Genomic DNA, 7,239 nt, shown 5'->3' on the forward strand with positions numbered 1-7,239 from the left:
TGCTAGAACTAAGAAATGGAAGCCAAGTTATTTCCTGACTCCAAGTCCAGTACTTTTCTACATGAAGCTTGCAACACTCAAGTATCAGTTAATTTTGCTCAGGTAAAGACCTCTTGTTTGTAACTTCTGGTACAAAGCCTCTGTTTTCTTCCATGACCTTTTGTTCATTTAATCAGCACCTCTCCTACCTTTTAATCTCTCCCATCTATTGCCTTCTCTCAGCTTACGTTGTTCAGTTATCCTCTATTCTTACACACACACACTTTCTCACAGTCATAGTTTCAATGCTTCTGGTAGTTTAGCATCCAAGGTTCAAAACAAGGAAGCTCTGAACAAAAGGCAGTGATTAGAGAGTAGAATAAGCCAGTTTTATTGTGGGGAAATGCTCATAATAAAGAAGCGTTCAGAGAAGATGGAGACAAATCCATGAGAATTCTGGGTAGAATTGGACACACCCAAACTGATATTGGAGGTGGGGAGGGATGGAAGTTAAAAGCTTTTTTTTATCAAAACCAAACAGAACCAGGCATTTCAGGAAAGAAGGGAGAAGCCTGAACTTGGGAGTCTTGTGTTGATTCTTGCTGGGGGATAGGAGATGAAGGTGGGAGGGAACATCTGGGGTGGCTAGTTGATATTCAGATTCCTGGATGAGATAAAAAGAGGCTTCTTTCTTCTTCCCTTCACAGACAAAATCCTGGAAAGACCCATCTCTACAAGATACATTTACTTCTTCTCCATCACTCATTTCTCTCCCTTCACTCTCATCACTCACTTAGCAATTTGGCTTCATTAAATTGCTTTTTCTTTCCTGTATATTTCTGTTCACATTCCATCTCCATCAGCCATTCTTACCTTAACATATCTTTGCTCATGCTTAGAATATCTATCTCCTTATTTTAAAATACCTCCCTTCCTTTAGGACCCCATCTTAAGTGCCATTTACTTTACCACTTCAAATGAAAGTAGTTTCTCTCGCTCCAATTTCTTGCAACATTTGTCTGGACTTTTCCTTTGCATTCCCTCTATAATAAATACCCATTTCTACCCATCTGTATATGGATAATTCTTCTATTAAAATAACATTTTACTATCCAAAGTGCTTCCACTGACTTCATCTAGCAGGAGTCCTCAAACTTTTTAAATAGGGGGCCAGTTCACTGTCCCTCAGACGGTTGGAGAGCCAGACTATAGTGAAAACAAAAACTTTATTTTGTGGGCCTTTAAATAAAGAAACTTCATAGCCCTGGGTGAGGGGGATAATTGTCCTCAGCTGCCTGCCGCATATGGCCTACAGGCTGTAGTTTGAGGATCCCTGATTTATGACTTACATTTATGACTACAGGGCATTTTTCTAGTGCTATGACAAGAAACCATGGGAATAGAGAAGCAAGACACCACTCAGCTCAGACCTAGTCTTGAGAACACCAAGAGGTGTTATACCACTATTCCCTTTTAATGTCCTGACCTAGTTTCCCCATTGTCCTATTTAGTTACTCGGCCTCAGGTTATAACTTTCCCTCTTAATGTTTGATGAGATAAAGGTTTTATATCTTTAGGCTATATTCCTTCTTAAGGTTTGACAGGATAAAGGTCTATCCATCAATAGAATATCAGTAACCTCTCCTGTACCTCCCTCCATTATGTCATCCTAGGTGCCTCCCCCCATTAGGTTATCCCCATCCAGGTACCTTCCCCATTATGTCATTGTTGTTATCCTATAAAAAAAATCTTGCTGTCCCATTACTCAGGGCTGGATTCTTTGAGACAATAGTCTCATTCAGCTCTGGGACCAAACATGGATCATTCAGTCCCAGAAAAATCTTTCCATTTAATAAACTATTAAATTGTTCTCTAATCTCCGTCTTGGTCAGTTTCTCTGGCATTACAGAGGAACATGAGGAAGACAGTCAAACCAGAATTGAATTGACATTATCATTAAAGAATTCAACTTTCCAAAAGACCTTATAAAGGAGGGTGAGGGGATTAAGGGATTTGTGTGTATACCTAAATTCTTTCTGGCTTTGCAAAGATGCTATCAACTCCATGAAGTCTTCCCAGTTTCCTCTTCATATGCACTACAAACCCACTACCACTCCTTTCAAATTTTCTGTGCTGTTTACATCCCTGTTAAATACTTATATTCTAATTTGCTATAGCTTTTCCTATACATATCTTATTTTCCCTATTAAAAAATATTCTAAACTCTCTGAAAGCTCTTTTGAGGGTGTAATGGGCTGAGGTTTGAGTTGATGCACTGAGGTCCCAAGTACATGAGGCTAAATAGTAATTGGGCTATACTCTATTAATATAAATGATTGGATAAAGAATGGTCCCTGCCCACTCTCTGTGCAAGTCCTGATGTGTTGTAGAGGAAATGACGATTTTGGTGGGTGGAGACAGAGAGGGAGACAGGAAGAGAAGCTGAGAGAGATTGGGCCTGAGTTCCATACTCCTAGCTGCTGGTCGTGTGGCTGCTGCTCTAGCTAGCTTCTTGACTCAGCTACACACATTGCTATTGCCGATTCTCTTCCACCTCCAATCCTTCTTCACTGAGAATAAAGACTGACGATTTTCCCCTAACCTGAATTCCTGACTCCTGCTCATTTAAAAATACACGGTCTTCACATTTGGCACCCAACGGTGGGAACCAAGGACTGAAGAAGTCTCCGGTGACCAGGAACTTGGGTGAGTATTGTTAATAGACAAACAGAAAACTTATTTTCTTAAAAACTAAACCAGTAATCTTTTTTTGGCTAAAATGGGACAAATGCTAGCTAAAGACTCTCCATCCCTGCCCCCAACCCCTTCAACCCCACCCATTAGTGGTGCTATAGAAAGCATGCTTAAGCTGATAGAAGGACAAGGGCTACTTATAACTTGGGAACAGGTAGCTAGACTTCTAGGTACATTAAACCGCATCTCCTTGGTTCAGAGCAGGAGCAGATCTCTCAGATAACTGGTCCCTGGTTGGATAAAATATCTGATATTACAATGGAAAACGGTCCTCATTCAATTTATCGAGGATCTTATTTATAAATATAATCTAGTTAGCACTAAGAACCCTATCCCTAGAAGAAAGAAAAAGCCCGCTGCTCCTGCTCCCTTCTCAGAGTAGCCATGATATTAAGGAGGAAGACAATGAAGAGATTAGTGACCAATTCCCACAGGGCATGGAGACTTAAGAGCAAGGGTGTGGTGGACTTTCCACCCAGGAGGCAGCTTCAGCCCCACCTCAGGAGCAAGTGATTGACTCTCCTCCATCAACCCACCTCCGGGATGGAGAGAGGAGGGGCAGTGGGGGGGGCAGGACAGCACCAGCACCAATTATGAGTAGATTACAAGAAAGCTTAATGAAGGCCAAAGAAAAGGGTGTGGACGTCAGGGAGCTCCAGCCACATATCTTTCCTGTAATTTCCCAGTTTAATGCCTCCTGTCAAGAAAGTCAAGATACCTTTTAACATAGAAATAAAAGACCTGAAAAAGGCTTGCAATCTTTATGGGGCTACATCAGCTTATGTTAAGATGCTATTACAGAATTTGGCTTTTGAAATCTTGACTCCTAATGACTGGAAATCTATAGCAAGAGTATGCCTAGAACCTGGAAAAAATTACATGTGGCTTCCTGAATATAGTGAACACTGTAGGATACCAGCCCAACAAAATAGTCAAAATTCTGTTCATGCTGTGATCACCTATGACCTACTAACAGGTATAGGTCCCTATGCAGACGTCACAGCACAGATTAATTATTCAGTAGCAGCATATGAGCAAATTGCTCCTAATGCTATCAAAGCATGGACTTCGATTCACAATAAAATGACAAAGGTGAGGCTTCATAAAATAACACAAGGGCCAGATGAACCCCTTTGCTGACTTTGTGGACGTTTGCAGACTGCATCACAAGAACTAATGGGGAAAATTCATCAACAGATGTTTTAATAAGGCAACTTGCTAAGGAAAATGCTAATGAGGTGTGCAGAATGATTATACTAGGATCATGCAAGGATGCCCTTTAGAGGAGTTCATAGACGCCAGCCACAGTGGGCACAAATGCCTTTTATAGCCAGACTATGATGCAGACTTCCCAAGATCCCAACATGGGTAGACAGGTTCCCTTCCGGCAAGGGACTTCTAGAAAGACACGTCAATGCTTTCAGTGTGGTAAAGTAGAGCATCTGAAAGCTCAATGTTGGTATTGAGGCAGAGTGAGAAAGCAGGGTGGGAGAACAAGACCCAGTACCCCATGTCCAAAATGCAACAGAGGCTTCCATTGGGCCTCAGAATGTAGACAGGTTCAGGGAACGGGATGAGGGGCCCAGCCCCCAGGGCCCCAGGCAAAAAACACTTGGGGGCATGATGGCAGCCAATGGTGCACCCAGAGAGTGCCTAAACGGCCAATACCCCAATATGACCAATCAGCCAGGGAAGCCATGATGGGAAAGGGATTACACAATCAATCAGCCAGGAAGCAACCTGATGGGAGAAAGGGATTACAATTAGGGAGCATAGAGTTGTATGCAGCTGAGACAACTGAAACCCCGAGAGGGGAAATCTGTTCCTCTAGCCTATGGATCCCTTGCCTCCAGGCACAGTAGGCTTGACCATTTTACCCCTGAGAGAGAAAAACAGTGTCCATCCACAACTGATGTGGGAAACTGGAGAATTGTAGATAATATCCCAGTCACCAATACAGGCAGACAATGTGTGACTTATCACCCAGGAGAAATATAGCATAGGTTTACTCATGCAGAACTTATAACAAACTGGTGATAGTCACCAGATTCTGATTCCAGATCACAAAATCCAAAATTTGACAATATTAAAATAACTGACCGACCTATGCTCACGACCAATAAATGGCCTTACATTGGAAGGATTTAGACACTGGTGCAGATCGGACGGCATTGAGGTGCCAATTGGCCCAGCTAGGGAAAGATTAAAGCAGACACCTACATGTTCGGGGAGGAGGATCAATAGAGCAAGAAAGGCCCCCTATGAATGGACTTTTAAGGCAAAAAGGAGTTTTACCTTTTATAGTTGAAAAAACGCCCATCAATCTGTAAGCCACAGCAATTAGGGTTAAAAAGTATGGCTTTTTAACAGGTGTGCCACAAGAAAAAAGACAATGGTCCTGTTTTATACTTCAAAACATTTTGCAATTTTGCCAGTATAAGATTTTTACAAATGGATACCTTTTCAACCCCAAGGACAGAGAGAGGGAGAAACAAATTAAGACGCCCTCCAAAACAAAAGAAAGGGGGGACCAGGAACCCTAGAGAACTTCTAAATCTAGTCTTTATACTATTAACTTTTGATTTTGACAAAGATGCATGGCTCTGGCAGACAGGTTTTTAAACCCACCGGAAGGTCATGTCCAAAAGTAGCAGCTCCACTATTTTAGATAATCACCAGGTGATGGGAGAAACCCAGAAAGGGTGAAATGGAAAGGACCAGATAGGCTAACTGTTTTGGGAGAGGGTTTCTTGTATCTCTACAGGTGGAGAAGGAATCAGATGGGCAACGAGCCATTTCACCTTGTCCATCGGAGAGACGGAGCAGACCCTTGAAACAAAGGAGACGACCCGAAAATCGGGTGGTTCTGTTTGATTGTGTTCTATTAAAGAGTGTTTGGGTATGGCCTTTGACCATGGACATCAAAGATTGTTGATTTCAAAACCTAGGAATCACTGGACTCTGAGACATAAGATTGTTGTGGGATTCAAAACCTCAGGAATCATTGGATTTCTGAGACATAGGACTTGGAAAAACCTCAGGAAACATTGGATTTTCTGAGACATAGGATTGAAAACCTGGAATCATTGGATTCTCTGAGACATGGAGAAAACTTTAGAATATTGGATTTCTGAGACATAGGGATTGAAAATCCTCGAATCATTGGATTTTTAAATAGGATTTTGAAAACCTGGAATCATTGGATTCTCTGAGAAATGATAAAGACTGTTACAGGATTTCCAACTGTGTATTGGATTTCCTAACACATAAAAAGACTTTGCAGGACTTCAAAAACTCAGGGGACTTTGGATTCCCTATAGGAAGAATGGCTAGATTGTTTTGACTATCTTTTTGCTGAAGAAGGTGTATGTGTGACTATTGTTTCTACCCTCCTTCTAGGACTTCTTGATCTTTTCCAAACCATGTTGATTTATATTGTTTGCTATTCCCTACTATGGAAATTATGTTTGTTCACCACATCAAGCCCACTGATGTGGGGAGAGTCATTCTAATAGCCTTCAGTATTTATTGCTTGTGTAATACCTCCCATGTGATGGGTTTGTATAAAGACCCTTCAGCCTAGAAACCCGCTAGCAACCCCCACTTTTTGGGGCTTTTCATCTCCTTTCCTGAGAAGCGGGAGGTGTGATCACCTCCCTTTGGGGCTCTGACTTCTGAGGAGTCAGGGTGAGACCACCTGTGTTCTAAAATAAAAGAAAGCGGGAGATGAATGGGCTGAGGTTTGAGTTGATGCATGAGGTCCCAAGTACATGAGGCTAAATAGTAATTGGGCATACTATTAATATACATGATTGGATAAAGAATGGTCCCTGCCCACTCTCTGTGCAAGTCCTGATGTGTTGTAGAGGAAATGACGATTTTGGTGGGTGGAGACAGAGAGGGAGACAGGAAGAGAAGCTGAGAGAGTTGGGCCTGGGTTCCATACTCCTAGCTGCTGGTCATGTGGCTGCTGCTCTAGCTAGCTTCTTGACTCAGCTACACACATTGCTATTGCCGATTCTCTTCCACCTCCAATCCTTCTTCACTGAGAATAAAAACTGACGATTTTCCCCTAACCTGAATTCCTGACTCCTGCTGATTTAAAAATACATGGTCTTCACAGAGGAGATATAAGCCACCCTTATCTCATCTCTATATGCTCCATAGCACTTTAAACTAGTTTTTTTTTTTCCTTTTCTTAGACTCATTCACATATCTGGATACTGTATCTAGTACAATTCAAAATTTTTAATAATTATGCATTTAAATTTTTTAAATTTTAGTCGCATGAAATATTGCTTGTTGCCTTTGGGCAGATAACGAAACCAACTATCGATTCTTTTGTCTCTTAAAGAAATCTGCAAACTATCCTTTCATTTAATAGCAATTTCCTTCTATGGTTTGGCTTCATATATAGTTAAAGTACCAATATCACCATGATTCAGTTTTTCTAGTAATGGGGTGATTTGACCTTCAGTAACTCAAAGTTAGAGGATTTATAACTAT

This window comes from Sarcophilus harrisii, chromosome 1 (assembly GCF_902635505.1).
Source record: "Sarcophilus harrisii chromosome 1, mSarHar1.11, whole genome shotgun sequence".
Taxonomy (NCBI): domain Eukaryota; kingdom Metazoa; phylum Chordata; class Mammalia; order Dasyuromorphia; family Dasyuridae; genus Sarcophilus; species Sarcophilus harrisii.